At 40.0% G+C, this 18,328-nt stretch overlaps 1 pseudogene; it reads right to left on the bottom strand.

Annotated features, from left to right (window-relative positions):
• The window catches only part of LOC131604828 (uncharacterized), a 70,617-nt pseudogene that overhangs the window by 39,206 nt on the left and 13,083 nt on the right, over positions 1 to 18,328 (bottom strand).

The following is an 18,328-nucleotide window of genomic DNA, read 5'->3' on the forward strand; positions in this document are numbered from 1 at the left end:
CAGTTTCCCTGTTAGATATCTTCTCATACTCAGCATGAGAGATAGCATTCAGCAAAACAGTCCTACATTTATGATGATTTTTGAAAAGCTTCTTTTGATCATCATTCATTTCTTGTCTTGTAAGCCTTACGCCAGTAGCTTTCACTGGATGTTTGTGACAATCCATCAGAAGATCCCATAAGTCACCATCTAGACCAAGGAAGTAACTTTCAAGTTTATCTTTCCAGTATTCAAAGTTTTCACCATCAAATACTGGTGGTCTAGTATAACCAATGTTACCATTTCCATTGTATTGCTCAGCTGAGCCAGATGTAGATGTATTTGTAGGATCTTCACCAGCCATCTTGTACTGAAGCGTTTTTCTCTTCCTGAATCTTTTCTAAACACGGTTAAGTGCTTGCACCTTAGAACCGGCGCTCTGATGCCAATTGAAGGATAGAAAAACACTTAGAAAGGGGGGGTTTGAATAAGTGTAGCTTTAAAACTTGTAAGATAAAAATAATTTGCACAATGATTTTTATCCTGGTTCGTTGTTAACTAAACTACTCTAGTCCACCCCCTTGGAGTGATTTACCTCACCTGAGGATTTAATCCACTAATCACACAAGATTACAATGGTTTTCCACTTAGACAACTTCTAAGTCTTCTAGAGTATACTGATCACAACCTGATCACTCTAGGAACAAACTGCTTAGATACCCTCTAAGACTTTCTAGAGTATACTGATCAACAACCTGATCACTCTAGTTCTTACAACTTAATGTAAACAAATTCGTTTAAGAGTTACAATGCTTCTTATAAAGCTATTATCACAACTGTGATTTTCTCTTAAGTTTAAGCTTAATCTCACTAAAGTATTACAACAACAATGTAGTGAGGTTGATGATGAAGTTAGAGAGCTTTTTGAATTTGACAGCGTTTCTGTATATTAGCGTAAGTGTTGTATTCAGCTTCTCATCAGAACTTCAATATATAGGTGCTTGAGAAGATGACCGTTGGGAGCATTTAATGCTTTGCGTAATCCGTACAGCATTGCATTTAATGTTTCACTCTTTTGTCAACTACCTCGAGCCTTGCTTTCGCTGTGTCTACTGACGTTGCCTTTAATAGCTTCTAACGTTCCTTTTGTCAGTCAGTGTAGCCTGTCATCTTGTACTTGCTTCTAATCTGATGTTTGTGTAAACAACATTTGAATATCATCAGAGTCAAACAGCTTGGTGCAGAGCATCTTCTTGTCTTCTGACCTTGAAGTGCTTCTTAGCATGATACCATGAGAACTTCAGTGCTTCTGCTTCTGATCTCAAGTCCTTCTGATGCTTCCATAGACCATGTTCTGATTCTGCTTGACCATCTTCTGATGTCTTGCCAGACCATGTTCTGATGTTGCATGTTGAACCTTCTGAGTCAGTGCTTCTTGCGCTGATTTTGTGCATACTCTTTATATAATCCCTGAAATGGAAATTGCATAGTATTAGAGTACCATATTCTCTCATACAAAATTCATATACATTGTTATCATCAAAACTAAGAATATTGATCAGAACAAATCTTGTTCTAACAAGGTGCACTGTCATAATTAAGCGAAAAGACCGCAGCTTTTATCTCCTCCATGGAAAGCAGCAAGGTTAACCTTGCATTCATGGCATCATCAACCAAACAAGGAATGCAATTCTCCACCAAAGAAAGATCCTGCAAAATAGAATTGTTAGCAAAAAAAGATTACGGAAATAATCAACTGAATGATTAGCAATGTGCTCTGGCTCCGTGAACATATCCGCTCCATTTCTTAAGATAGAGATAGGTCTGATAGCATTGCGGATTTTAGTTAATCTATGAAAGTACGCCGTGTTTCGATCTCCCTCTAAGTGCCATTTTATCCGGGATTTTTCTTTCCAGTAGCATTCTTCCATATCTAAAGCGATTGACAGCTTGTCTTGAGCCTCCTTTTCCATCTTATTGTAGCTATCATTCGATCTCGAGTTAATATCTTGAAGCTGAATGTTTGATCCGCTGTCGCTCGCGGGTCAAAAACGAGTTAATTTGCAAACGGTAGTACGACGGTAACGGTAACTCGAATGTCGTGTCTCAAGGACTCTTAATTATTACTAACTGAAATCGAATTGGGGGGGGTTGTTTTGGTTCGATTTATAGAAGAAAAGTGCTTAAAATAAGTGATTCTGAAATAAGCTGTTTTGAAAATAAGTGATTATAGAGTTAAGCTAATCTGCTGTTTCGGTTCCTATCTATCATCGATTACTACAATATCACTGTCTTAAGCGGAATCTATTCATATTTGATCACAACAACAATCCACAAGCGAGATAGAAATTATAAGAATTATGTTTCTCTTTTCACCGAATTAAGCAAACGGTTAATGAAATCAGCGGATTAACGGATTAAGCAAACGATAATACGCATTCGATTGTAGGAAAACATAAATCAATCAAATTAACAAAACTATATATGATGATTTGAATTAAGCAAACAAACAACATAAACAGAATTGATATGAATAGAAAATAGATTGCCAAAATGTATTAACCTCAAGTTTTGGAATCCGAATTACAGCAGATCAACTCAGTAGGGATTAGTTCACTATGGGATCGTACAAGCCTCTCAAAATTTCGTGAATGGAAGATGAGAATGAACAGTACTGCGGCTGCTACCCTAAGGGGAAAGAGTTCAACCCGTTTTACAATCCAACTGGGTCAAACATACGACCCAGGCCCGAAACTTAACTAAAACTAGTGCTGCAACTTCAAAGAATTTTCTGGCCCTGCTACATCCGATTCTGACTTCGACTCCAACATAAAAGTCATAGCTCTCTCTCTTAGCTTTCCGGCGATTATTAGAACGCCTCAATCGGACTCCTGGAACTCCAGATATGATCGTTTCCGTGCAGACTATTAATGTTGAAAAATTAATACGAAAAACAAATAAGTGCAAAAATAAAATAAAATATAAAAACATATTAAAACATAAAAATAAATAAAACAAACCGAAGAAATGCTTGAGTACAAACATGGAAGAACGTGCATCAAAATGTACTGATCAAATTCCCCCACACTTGAACTTTTGCACTCCGAGCAAAATGAAAAACAGAACAAAGAAAGCACAAATACATCAACAGTTACTCATCCTAGGCTACAAATCTTCTTTGGGTAAGTTTGCATCGACAGGTACTAATCTTGCACACTAAGGACATCGTAAGAATACTAACCACAGATATGTAGACATAAGCCTCCTAAATACACAAACCAATTCAAATCATATTATTATACAATATCCTAACTTACTCATCCTTTTTGCTCTTTTTCATTCAGGCGCAATCACATTAAGCCCGTTATCTCCACACACTTATAGCATGACGACCGGTTAGTGACTCTGATCCTTTTGCACGGGGTTCCGGTACTTGCGTGGCATAACCCTTATCTTACTCAGATGTAGTTGCGGGGGATCGGACCGTAATCCTCCTTACCAAGTTCAGCACCAGAAACCGCTGAACCAACTAACAAAAAGTTTTGAAAACTTTTTTTTTTTAAGATTACACAACCGTTGGGTTAAGTGACCGGGTGAGGGTCATCAAACTTAGAAGGTGTATTCTCTTTTTCTTTTCTCTTTTTTTTTCTTTTGGGAACATTCACTTATATTCATCGGCTTCCCTGCGTAAAGTGTGTGAGAGATGGTGCCGACTGCTGAAATAAACTACTCAAGAGCTGTCAAAGAATGAGAAATTAAGGCTAAAACATAATAACAAATTCAAATCAATTTCCATATGCAGGAGACTTACGGTGTTAGAACGATACCGATCTTGTGAATTTTTCCCAAGTCTCCGCAAACCCGACTCAAATCAATCTATAGCCTAAAACTTTCAAGAAGATGCATTTTTTATTGGTTGAAATTAAATAAATAACTAACAATCAAAAACAAATAAAACACATGATTTCCTCCCCCACACTTAAACTAAGCATTCCCTCAATGAAAGGACATTACTAATAAAGTAGAGAGAAGGAAAGAAGGACTCCCTGATCACGTTGCAGTGTAGTTAGGTGCTTCCAAAGAAAGCTCCTCTATGCTGACATTTTCAGGCACCAAACTTTCATGGAATAACTTCAGCCGCTGCCCGTTAACCTTGAAGACTTTGTCAGTACCTGCACTTTTTATTTCTACTCCACCTTGAGGGAAAACATTAGTAATAACAAAGGGGCCAATCCATTTGGATCGAAGTTTCCCAGCCATAAGCTTAAGGCGGGAGTTAAACAATAAAACCTGTTGGCCCACAGAAAATTCCTTCCTAGAAATCATTTTATCATGGAAGTGCTTAGTTTTCTCTTTATAAATCTTAGAGCTTTCATAAGCCTCTAGTCTAAGCTCTTCCAACTGTTGCAATTGGAGTTTTCTTTCAATACATGCCTGTTGCATCTCCAAATTACAACTCTTCACCGCCCAATAAGCACGGTGTTCTATCTCAACAGGAAGATGACATGCCTTACCAAAAACAAGTCGATAAGGAGACATCCCAATGGGTGTCTTGAAAGCTGTTCTTTGAGCCCAAAGTGCGTCTTCTAGACGACGGCTCCAGTCTTTCCTGTTTGGCTGCACCATTTTCTCTAAAACCTGTTTGATCTCCCTGTTGGAGATCTCAGCTTGCCCATTAGTCTGTGGGTGATATGCAGTAGAGACTCTGTGCACAACTCCATACTTTCGGAGTAAGGCTTCCATGGTGCGGTTACAGAAATGAGTGCCTTGGTCACTTATGATAGCTCGCGGTATTCCAAACCTGCAAAAGATATTAGATCGGACAAACTCTGAAACAACTTTAGAATCATTAGTCCTAGTGGGGATAGCTTCCACCCACTTTGAAACATAATCAACAGCAAGCAAAATGTAAAGGAAACCAAATGATACAGGAAAGGGACCCATGAAATCAATTCCCCATACATCAAATACCTCACAGAAAAGCATAGGCTGCTGAGGCATTTCACTCTTACGAGTGATGTTTGTACCTGCTATCTGGCACTCTTTACAAGTGCGGTAAGTCTCAAAAGCATCCTTAAAAATAGTTGGCCAATAGAAACCTGAATCAAGGAATTTTCTCGCAGTCCTTTGAGGACCGAAGTGTCCGCCGACTTGAGATGCATGAGAAAATTTCAAAATAGATTCAATCTCATTGTCGGGGACACATCTCCTGATTACCTGATCACTACCAAACTTCCATAGATATGGATCATCCCAAACATAATATTTGGCATCACTCTTGAGCTTGTGAACCTGTGATCTAGATGCACCTGTAGGAAAAACACCAGCAACAAGAAAATTAACAATGTTAGCAAACCAAGGTGTAATCCCATGCAAAAGAAACAGGTGCTCATCAGGAAAGTCATCCTTAATAGGAAAAGGATCTTCATCTCTCTCTGTCCTGCTCAAGTGGTCAGCCACTAAGTTCTCAGCTCCATTTTTGTCTTTAATCTCAACATTAAACTCTTGGAGCAGCAACATCCACCGAATCAATCTCGGTTTTGCATCCGGCTTCTTCAGCAAGTACTTTAAAGCTGCATGGTCAGTAAAAACAACAAACTTGGAACCTAGCAAATAAGATCTGAATTTGTCAAGAGCAAAAACAATAGCTAGCAGTTATTTTTCAGTGGTAGTGTAATTTGACTGTGCAGAATCTAAAGTCCTAGAAGCATAGTAAATAACATGGGCAGCCTTGTCAACCCTTTGTGCAAGGACAACCCCAACAATATAATTCGAAGCATCACACATAAGCTCAAAAGGAAGTGTCCAGTCAGGGGGCTGAATGATGGGAGCAGAGGTCAATGCTTTCTTCAAGAAGTCAAACGCTTGTTTGCATTTGTCATCAAACTCGAAAGTGACGTCATTCTTCAACAAGTTCGACAACGGAAGAGCTATCTTGCTGAAATCCTTGATGAAACGCCTGTAAAAACCTGCATGACCAAGAAAAGAACGAATCTCGCGAATGCAAGAAGGGTAAGGCAGTGTAGAAATCACATCAATCTTAGTAGGGTCAACAGAAATTCCTTTTTCAGAAATAATGTGACCAAGAACAATTCCCTGCTCAACCATAAAATGACACTTTTCATAATTCAACACAAGGTTAGTCTCGATGCATCTTTCTAAAATCAAGCTTAAACTATTCAAGCATGCATCAAAAGAAGAACCATGGACAGTAAAGTCATCCATAAACACTTCCATGCAATTTTCAATAAAATCAGAGAAAATACTCATCATGCATCGTTGGAAAGTGCCAGGAGCATTGCAAAGGCCAAAAGGCATCTTCCTGTAAGCAAATGTACCGAATGGGCACGTGAAAGTGGTCTTTTCTTGATCTTTGTAACACCCCAAATCTACCCCACAATAAACAGGAATATCAGAGTACAAAATTTCAAGCAAATAGAACATAACGATTCGGGGCATCACATTTTAAACAACAATATCACATACGTATATCATGCTCATTCACTTAGATACATAACACACATGTAAGAGAACAATATCGAAATCATTAATCATTGTCAGCCAATCAAGTACTTGCATCGCAGCGGAAAATCATATGTCAACAACAATACAACTCATAATATCACGGCCAATCACGACACGATACATCTAAAAAGTCTCAGCATAATCTAAGGACAAGGTTTAACAAGTATAAACACAAGAAACCAAAACATAAAAAAGTAATCCAACATTCCCCGAGTGCTACGTATCAGAGCATCGACACACACCGACTCGAGCTATAGGTACACGACTACTCCGCGTCATTACCTGCACGTTACCAACGAAGGGTAACATTCAAACAGAAAGGGTGAGATATCATTCATTATAAAGAAGCGTATGATAATATTCAAAGCGGAGAAATAATCATACAACGGTCACCACTTCTCAACATATATCACTTACTACTGTTAACAACACTCAACATCTTACTGACAACAATAATATCAATCTCAATTAAGGCATACATAGTCATTTATCACATATGCTCAACGAAACAACCATCAAATTGTCACAAGATAACATTCATGTTATGTGCACACAAATATTCAAATACGACTCATCATACTACTTTACTTATGCAACTCAAACAATGCAAATGCATGTGGTACCATTGGAGTAAAACTCCCGTCTCAAACAATTGCCATTGGGCCGTCTCAAACATTCGCCACAAGGGCCGTCTCAAACATTTGCCACTAGGGCCGTCTCAAACAATGCAATGAATGTGACTCAATGATGCACATTCACAATCACACTTAACGACATAATCGACTCGAACAACACAATCCACTTAAACGACATGATCAACATAAACGACATAATCAATTCCGGATATCCAATGTCAACAAAATCCACTTCAAGAAGATTCCAAGAGTATTCAAAGTTATACAAAGCATATTCTACGGCAAGACATCAATTAGGGCTTCACGTAGGTTCAAACGACACTTAAAAAGGAGTTACGGTTCAAAAGATACAGCATTTCAAAGTTTAGGAAAAGTTCTGCAAAACAGGGTTCGCGGTGCCAACAGGGTTCGCGGCGCGAACTGAGTGAATCAAATATTTCCTAAGTTTCTGCCAAGCAGTTCGCGGCGCCAACAAGGGGTCGCGGCGCGAACTGAGCGAATCCAAAAATCCCCAACTATCTGCCAAGCAGTTCGCGGTGCCAACAGGGGTCGTGGCGCGAACTGAGCAGATCCAGAACTTCCAAAGTTTCTGCCAAGAAGTTCGCGGCGCCAACAGAGGTTCGCGGCGCGAACTGGCGATTTTCAGAAAACCCCAAACACAGAAAACAGCATACGAAACCCATCCCAAAACCCCTAAAGTCAACCCAATCAAGTTGGAAAACATCAAACATCACGAACAACCACAGAATACATGGTATAAACACAAATACAACACATATTATGGGTCTTATAACATCATAACATCAATTTTAACACATTTCAAATCATCAAATCAAGCATTTGTTCATGGACCTTAACATCTCTACACACAACTTCCATGGATGCAACATACAATTAAATCTCACCCAAAACATCATCATACATCCCTTTAGCATGAAAGAATCCCACCCTTACCTTAGGTTTGGATTGAAGACAACTCTAGCTTCAATATTGAGATTCCCCTCTTTCTCTTCACTCTACTCTTCTCTTCTTTCACCAAAACCCCAAAATGAACTTCTAATTTCTATTTCCTCTAAAACCCTTGTTTTAGTTAAACCCTTACTATCTTAAATTACTAATGGGCTCTAACTAACACCCCTCACTTACTAATACCGACTTAGGCCCAATTATCAACAACACTTACTATCTTATATTATTACTAATAATCCCCAAATAAAACAACATAAGATCAACTAAACATATAATTAACACATAATTCACATAAATAAATAATTAAAGAAAAACGGTCGTTACAACTCTCCCCCACTTAGAATATTTTCGTCCTAAAAAATTACCTCAATCGAATAACTCAGGATACGACTCGCGCATCTTGCTTTCCAATTCCCACGTCATACTTTCACCAGTAGCACCCGACCAAATGACTTTCACCAAAGCAATCGCTTTGCCTCTAAGCGTCTTCGTCTCGCGATCCTCAATCCTTACAGGCATAGTCTCCACTGTGAGATTATCCCGCACTTGCACATCGTCCATATGAATCACATGCGAAGGATCCGAAACATACTTTCGAAGTTGCGACACATGAAACACGTCATGCAAATTCGAAAGATTAGGCGGTAAGGCCACTCGATACGCCACATTACCAACTCTCTCAGAAATCTGATATGGTCCGATAAAACGAGGAGTTAGCTTCTTCGACTTCAAGGCTCTCCCTACTCTGGTAACCGGCGTAACTCTCAAGAATACGTGATCACCAGCTTGGAATTCTAAATCCTTCCTCCTCTTATCATGGTAACTCTTCTGCCTACTCTGAGAAGCCTTCATCTTCTCACGGATCAACTTAACCTTCTCGGTAGTTTCTTGAACAATCTCAGGTCCAAGTACTACACTCTCACCCGTTTCATGCCAACACAACGGAGTCCTACACCTCCGACCATACAACGCTTTAAACGGTTCCATACCGATACTCGAATGGTAACTTTTGTTGTATGTGAACTCTATCAATGGAAGATAAGTATCCCACGTACCTCCCTGCTCAAGAACACAAGATCTCAATAAATCCTCCAAAGATTGAATCGCTCTCTCCGTTTGACCATCGGTCTGAGGATGATACGCCGAACTCAACCTCAACTTAGAACCCAACGCCTCTTGCAAATTCTTCCAAAAATCTGAAGTGAACCTCGGATCTCTATCCGAAACAATACACAAAGGAACACCATGCAACTTCACAATCACACGGACATAAATTTCCGCCAACTTCGAAACCGGATAAGTGATGTTAATAGGTATGAAATGAGCCGACTTCGTAAGCCTATCAACAATCACCCAAATCGAATCATGTCCTCTCACGGTATTCGGCAAACTTGTCACAAAATCCATGGAAATACTATCCCATTTCCATTCAGGGACTTCTAACGGTTGCATTAAACCAGCAGGCTTCTGATGTTCAACCTTCGACTTCTGACAAGTCAAACATGCGTACACAAACTGAGTTATGCCACGCTTCATTCCAGGCCACCAAAACAAATTCTTCAAATCTTGGTACATCTTCGTAGCTCCGGGATGAATACTCAGATTACTCCTATGACCTTCCTCAAGAATAGATCTTTTCAATTCCACATCATCAGGTATACAAATCCGATCACGGAACCTCAACACACCATGCGCATCTAACTTGAAATCACCATTCTCAGCTTGATCGACTCCAATCATCGAATCAACAAATTTCACATCCAACTTCTGGGCCTCTCTGACACTATCCAGAAAATCATTGTTAATCTTCAACATACCCAATCGAACACTCTTAGGGGTCACTTCACATACCAAACTCATATCTCGAAATTGCTCAATTAATTCTAACTCCTTAATCATCATTGCCGACATATGCAAAGTCTTGCGACTCAAAGCATCGGCAACAACATTAGCCTTTCCTGGATGATAATTCAAACTGAAATCATAATCTTTCAACAGTTCTAACCACCTTCGTTGTCTCATATTCAATTCCTTCTGATCAAACAGATACTTCAAACTCTTATGGTCGCTAAAGACTTCAAATCTAGAACCATAAAGATAATGTCTCCAAATCTGCAACACGAACACTACAGCAGCAAGTTCCAAATCATGTGTAGGATAGTTCTTCTCATGAACTCTCAACTGTCTTGATGCATAAGCAACAACTTTACCATTTTGGATGAGCACACCTCCTAAACCCATCTTAGAAGCATCACAATAAACCACAAACGGTTCTTCCAGATTAGGCTATATCAAAATCGGTGCCGACGTCAACCTTTTCTTCAACTTAACAAAGCTCTCTTCACACGAAACATCCCACACGAAAGCCTTACCCTTACAAGTCAACTTAGTCAACGGAAGGGCTAACTTAGAGAAACCTTCAATGAACCTTCTATAATAGCCAGCTAGTCCCTAAAAGCTTCGAATCTCGGTAGCCGACTTAGGAGTATCCCATCTCAACATGGCATCAACTTTAGACGGATCCACGGCAATGCCATCACAAGAAATGACATGCCCCAGAAAACTAACCTCTTTCAACCAAAACTCACACTTGGACAACTTAGCATACAATTTCTTCTCTTTCAAGACTTGCAATGTCAACTTCAAATGCTCAGCATGATCTGATTCTGATTTAGAGTAAATCAAAATGTCATCAATGAACACCACCACAAAACGATCCAGATATTCATGAAAAATACGATTCATGTACTCCATAAATACTCCAGGTGCATTAGTAACACCAAAGGGCATCACGGAATACTCATAATGTCCATAACGTGTCCTGAAAGCCGTCTTCTGCATGTCCTCATCTTTCACTTTAATCTGATGGTAACCCGACCTCAAATCGATCTTGCTAAACACACGAGCACCAACCAATTGATCCATCAAGTCATCAATTCTTGGAAGTGGATACTTGTTCTTGATTGTCACCTTATTCAACTGACGATAATCAATACAAAGTCTCATACTTCCATCTTTCTTCTTAACCAACAATACTGGAGCTCCCCACGGCGACACACTAGGTCTCACAAACCTCTTCTCAAGCAATTCTTCCAACTGCTTCTTCAATTCAAACAATTCGGATGCAGACATCCTATACGGTGCCATAGACACAGGTCTAGTACCAGGTACAAGATCAATAGAGAACTCAACTTCTCTCTCAGGTGGTACATCAGGAATTTCATCAGGGAAAACTTCAGGAAATTCACATACTACCTTCAACCTTTCTATTACAGCCTGATTCTCAACAGACATCGAAGCAACCAACGCGAACACTTGAACATCTTCTTTCATCAACAAACGAAACTGTCTGGCCGATAACAACTCTAAGCCTTCCTCTTCAGGAGAAGAAAACCTCACAGACTTATCAAAACAATTAATGTGAAGATGGTTATGCCCTAACCAGTTCATCCCCAAGATCACATCCAAACCTCTCAACAGCAAGCAAACAAAATCAACAAGAAAGTCTCTGTCGAAAATTGACACGGGACACTTAAGACACACAAGAGAAGTAGTCACCGATCCCTTAGCTGGAGTATCGACAACCATTTCTCCATTCATAGCAGATAACACCAGACCCAATCTATCAACACAGTCAGTAGATATAAAGCAATGCGTAGCACCGGTATCAATAATAGTAATCAAAGGAATGCTATTAATGAAACATATACCTCTGATGAGTGAATCCTCACTAGTGGTCTGAGTTCCCGACAAGGCGAACACCTTCCCACTAGATTGTTCCTTCTTGGGCTTCTGACACTTGTTTCCAATATGGCCTTCTTCACCACAGTTGAAACACACCATATCCTTATCCGTACAATCGGACGATGCATGACCAAACTTCCCACAACGGTAGCATCTTCTAGCATCAACATTACACGACGTGCTCTTGTGACCAACCTTGCCACACTTGAAGCACACAATACCAGCAGGAGCATCTCCCCCACTAGTTCTCTTACCCTCAACCGCTTTCTACTTGCCCTTTCCACTCGAAGATTCATAAGGCTTACCATGACCTTGATAACCCTTTCCCCTCTTCTCACTTATCACACGATAATGAGCATTGTTATCCTCTTCATAGATCCGACAACAATCAACCAAATCAGCAAAGATACGAATCTTCTGGTAACTAATTGCTTTCTTAATCTCCGGACGCAACCCATTCTCAAACTTAATGCACTTGGAAAACTCACGATTCGGCCCATCATAGTGTTGGTAAAACTTTGCCAACTCACCAAACTTAGCAGCATACTCCATAACAGATTTGTTCCCTTGACTTAGCTCAAGGAATTCAATTTCCTTCTTGCCACGGACATCTTCAGGAAAGTACTTCCTTAAGAACTCCATGAGAAACACAATCCAAGAGATCTCTTCACCACTCGCTTCCAATCTCCTACGGGTCTCTAGCCACCAATCATCCGCCTCAACTGCTAGCATATGAGTCCCATACCGAACCTTCTGTTCAGGAGTGCAATCCATGACACGGAAAATCCTCTCAATCTCCTTAAGCCATGTCAATGCGCCATCAGGATCATAAGTTCCCTTAAACACAGGAAGGTTCTCTCTTTGGAAGGTAGCCAAACTCCGAGAAGCAGCACTCTCTCCACCATTCGGTTGGTTCTCCAAAGCTTGAGCCATTGCTTCCAAAGCAGCAGCTATTGCAGTATCATTCCTCCCAGCCATCACAAGTCTTCACTACAACACAAAAGCATTCAGCACAAACAACAATATACGCTTGTTAGACTACACTACGACACGACACATGGCCGGACAAGACCAACCAGGCTCTGATACCACTAATGTAACACCCCAAATCTACCCCGCAATAAACAAGAATATCAGAGTACAAAATTTCAAGCAAATAGAACATAACGATTCGGGGCATCACATTTTAAACAACAATATCACATACGTATATCATGCTCATTTACTTAGATACATAACACACATGTAGGAGAACAATATCGAAATCATTAATCATTGTCAGCCAATCAAGTACTTGCATCGCAGCGGAAAATCATATGTCAACAACAATACAACTCATAATATCACGGCCAAACACGGCACGATACATCTAAAAAGTCTCAGCATAATCTAAGGACAAGGTTTAACAAGTATAAACACAAGAAACCAAAACATAAACAAGTAATCCAATGTTCCCCGAGTGCTACGTATCAGAGCATCGACACACACCGACTCGAGCTATAGGTAAACGACTACTCCGCGTCATTACCTGCACGTTACCAACGAAGGGTAACATTCAAACAGAAAGGGTGAGATATCATTCATTATAAAGAAGCGTATGATAATATTCAAAGCGGAGAAATAATCATACATCGGTCACCACTTCTCAACATATATCACTTACTACTGTTAACAACACTCAACATCTTACTGACAACAATAATATCAATCTCAATTAAGGCATACATAGTCATTTATCACATATGCTCAACGAAACAACCATCAAATTGTCACAAGATAACATTCATGTTATGTGCACACAAATATTCAAATACGACTCATCATACTACTTTACTTATGCAACTCAAACAATGCAAATGCATGTGGTACCATTGGAGTAAAACTCCCGTCTCAAACAATTGCCATTGGGCCGTCTCAAACATTCGCCACAAGGGCCGTCTCAAACATTTGCCACTAGGGCCGTCTCAAACAATGCAATGAATGTGACTCAATGATGCACATTCACAATCACAATTAACGACATAATCGACTCGAACAACACAATCCACTTAAACGACATGATCAACTTAAACGACATAATCAATTCTAGATATCCAATGTAAACAAAATCCACTTCAAGAAGATTCCAAGAGTATTCAAAGTTATACAAAGCATATTCTACGGCGAGACATCAATTAAGGCTTCACGTAGGTTCAAACGGCACTTAAAAAGGAGTTACAGTTCAAAAGATACAGCATTTCAATGTTTAGGAAAAGTTCTGCAAAACAGGGTTCGCGGCACCAACAGGGTTCGCGGCGCGAACTGAGTGAATCAAATATTTCCTAAGTTTCTGCCAAGCAGTTCGCGGCGCCAACAAGGGGTCGCGGCGCGAACTGAGCGAATCCAAAAATCCCCAACTATCTGCCAAGCAGTTCGCGGCGCCAACAGGGGTCGCGGCGCGGACTGAGCAGATCCAGAACTTCCAAAGTTTCTGCCAAGAAGTTCGCGGCGCCAACAGAGGTTCGCGGCGCGAACTGGCGATTTTCAGAAAACCCCAAACACAGAAAACAGCATACGAAACTCATCCCAAAACCCCTAAACTAAACCCAATCAAGTTGGAAAACATCAAACATCACGAACAACCACAGAATACATGGTATAAACATAAATACAACACATATTATTGGTCTTATAACATCATAACATCAATTTAAACACATTTCAAATCATCAAATCAAGCATTTGTTCATGGACCTTAACATCTCTACACACAACTTCCATGGATGCAACATACAATTAAATCCCACCCAAAACATCATCATACATCCCTTTAGCATGAAAGAATCCCACCATTACCTGAGGTTTGGATTGAAGACAACTCTAGCTTCAATATTGAGATTCCCCTCTTTCTCTTCACTCTACTCTTCTCTTCTTTCAACAAAACCCCAAAATGAACTTCTAATTTCTATTTCCTCTAAAACCCTTGTTTTAGTTAAACCCTTACTATCTTAAATTACTAATGGGCTCTAACTAACACCCCTCACTTACTAATACCGACTTAGGCCCAATTATCAACAACACTTACTATCTTATATTATTACTAATAATCCCCAAATAAAACAACATAAGATCAATTAAACATATAATTAACACATAATTCACATAAATAAATAATTAAAGAAAAACGGTGGTTACAATCTTCAGGTGCAATATGAATCTGAAAGTAACCTGAAAAACCATCAAGAAAACAATAATGTGATTACCAGCTAGCCGTTCAAGCATCTGGTCAATGAACGGCAAAGGAAAGTGATCCTTTCTAGTAGCCTGGTTCAGTCTCCTGTAATCAATACAAACTCTCCACCTGTTCTTGACTCTAGTGGGAACAAATTCGTTCTTTTCATTTTTTACCACTGTGAGTCCAGATTTCTTAGGTACAACCTGCACTGGACTTACCCACTTACTGTCATAGATAAGATAAATGATACCTGCTTGCAAGAGTTTGGTTACCTCTTTCTTTACAACATCAAGAATCAAAGGATTAAGCCTCCTTTGGGGCTGCCTTACTGTTTTCGCTCCATCCTCAAGTAAAATCCTGTGCATGCACATCGAAGGACTAATACCTGGAAGGTCGGCTAATGTCCACCCGATTGCTTTCTTGTGCCTCTTCAATACCTGCAAAAGTCTGTCTTCTTGATTGAAATCAAGGTTAGAAGAGATAATAACAGGAAGTTTTTCATTATGCTCCAAGTAAGCATATTTCAGGTTCCCAGGGAGCTCTTTTAGCTCTAAGGACGGGGGCTGAATGATGGATGGAAGGCTGGGGGCATCCGGGATGTCAAGAGCATCGACGGTAAAAACAGCCTCATCGGTAACAACTTCACCTGTAGGAAATGTATCAGGCTGCAAGGAAGCATCAATCTCAGCACAAAGGACACAAACGTTAGTGTCAGTGTAGTCAGGACATGAATAATTATCATCAAAATCAGAGAGAGATGGAAAATCAAGTGCAAATAATTCAGAACAACTCTCATCAACTAGTTCAGAAATCAACTCAATATTAAAAACCGAATGCTCCTCCACAGGGTGTTTCATGGCATCGAAGATATTAAATTTTGCGACGATGTCACCAAATTCCATGGACATGGTTCCATCATCAACATCAACATTTGTCTTCGCCGTTTTCATGAACGGTCTGCCTAAGATGATGGGAGCTCTGCTTGACTTAGTTTCTCCTTCCATGTCCAGAATGTAAAAATCTGCAGGAAAAATTAAATCGTTAACTTGAACGAGGACGTCTTCCACTATGCCGGTGGGACGTGCATTGCTCATGTTCGCCAGTTGAACGATTATACCTGTATGCTGCATGGGACCAAGGCAAAGGTTATTATAAATAGAAGTAGGCATAACATTAATGCCCGCTCCTAAATCAAGCAAACAATTATCAAATTTCTTATCCCGATGGTACAAGGAATAGTAAAAGTTCCCGGGTCCTTGCACTTTTGTGGCAAGACCTGAGAGATGGCCGAAACACTTTGTTCGGGCTGAATGAAAGCAGAGATGCTTCTTCCCAAGTTGACTCTGTAACTTCCTTTTACTTTTCTCTTGTTTGTACACAGATCCTTCAGAAACTTTGCATACCTTGGAACTTGTTTAATCACATCAAGAAGCGGAATGTTTACCGCTACTTTCCTGAACATATCCAAAATTTCTTTTTCTTTGTCTCCTTCCTCAATTCTTTTATTTTTCAGAACTCTATGTGGGAAAGGGACTGGTGGCACATACTGCTTTTCTTTATTTTTTTCAGTTCCGACCACAACAGAAGAAGGAGAAGAAAGCTCAGCTGGAGGAGGTTCAGAAGAAGAAAGTTCAGAAGTTACCTCAATGATTTTTTTATTTTTTTCAGGGGCTGGTTCTGTAACCTTTCCGGATATCAAAGAAATAGCGCTCACATTAGCATTACCATTCGGATTGACAACAGTTTTTGCTGGAAGTTGGTTCGAACCTTGAGCTTACATATTATTTATTTGAGTAGCAAGCTGTCCCATCTGTGTGGTCAAGGTCTGAATGCTAGTGTTGGTTCTTTATTGAAACTGAAGGTTGTTCACGGCCATTTGTTTAACAAGATCTTCCAAGGATGGTCCGGAAGTAGTAGCTGGAGGGGTGTGATGTGGATGGGGTAATGGAACGGTGAGCTGTTGTTGTGAGGGCTGCTGATTTCCATATCGAAGGTTGGGATGATTCCTCCAATTGGGATGATATTTGTTTGTGGACAAGTCAGGGGTGTTGTTGTACCTATTCTGGTTGTAAAGGTTGGCTGCATAAGCTTGAGGCAGCTCGGTAACAGTATCATCTTTCAGAAGAGGACAAGTATCAGTTGGATGATCATGAGCTGTACAAATGCCACATACAGTTGTTGTTTGAGGTTTCGCTACTGCAAGTTGTTTGACTAAAGCGGTCAGCTCATCAATTCTGGTTTCTAAAGCTCTGTTCGAGGAACCTTGAATTTGATGTACACCCTTGTTCTGGACAGAATTGGTTCGAGTGGTGAACTGCTGTGAATTTAAGGACATATTTTCAATGAGGGCTCTGGGAGCAGCTGGAGTTTTGTCAACAAGTGCTCCACCACTAGCAGCATCAAGAATGTTTCTATCCATAGGTAACAACCTCTCGTAAAAGTACTGAATGAGAAGTTGTTCGGTAATCTGATGTTGAGGACAGCTTGAAACTAACTTCTTGAACCTATCCCAATATTCAGCCAATGACTCGTTATCTTGTCTAATACCACATATCTCTTTTCGGATTGAAGCAGCTCTAGATGCAGGAAAATATCGCTCCAAGAACACTCTCTTCAGAGCATTCCAGCTTGTGATTGAATTCGGTTCGAGATCATATATCCAGTCCTTCGCTGCACCCTGCAAAGAAAAAGGAAAAGCACGAAGTTTGATATGATCTTCAGTGATCCCTTCAAGCTTCAATGGTGTAGAGCACACCACCTGGAATTCCTTCAAATGTTTGTGTGGATCCTCACCTGCAAGACCATTAAACTTTGGCAACAAGTGTATTAAACCCGATTTTAATTCAAAAGGAACAGCAACAGCATCATATTCAATACACAAGCCATTATAATTAACATCAGGGGCTGCAAGTTGCCTTAGAGTTCTATTTTCAGCCATTTCAAAAGCAAATTCAGAATCAGAATCAAACAAATTATGCAAATAGTCAGACTCAGAATCAGACTCAGCTATGGTCGGTGAAGGTGAACTATTGCTAGCCTGGCCTTCTCTACGAAGTGTGTGCAAGGTTCTCTCTACTTCAGGATCAAAAGCAACAAGTTCAGGACAGGAAGACCTAGTAGCCAGGACTAGTGCACAGCAATGCAGCAACAATCGTGAAAATGCCAACTATGTCCCTAAAACAACACAAAGAAGCAAATCGACTAAAAACAATTCATAAAAATAAACTGACACCGAAAATAATCTAATGACGTAAAAATAAAA

Source organism: Vicia villosa, linkage group LG5, assembly GCF_029867415.1.
Source record: "Vicia villosa cultivar HV-30 ecotype Madison, WI linkage group LG5, Vvil1.0, whole genome shotgun sequence".
Lineage (NCBI taxonomy): Eukaryota > Viridiplantae > Streptophyta > Magnoliopsida > Fabales > Fabaceae > Vicia > Vicia villosa.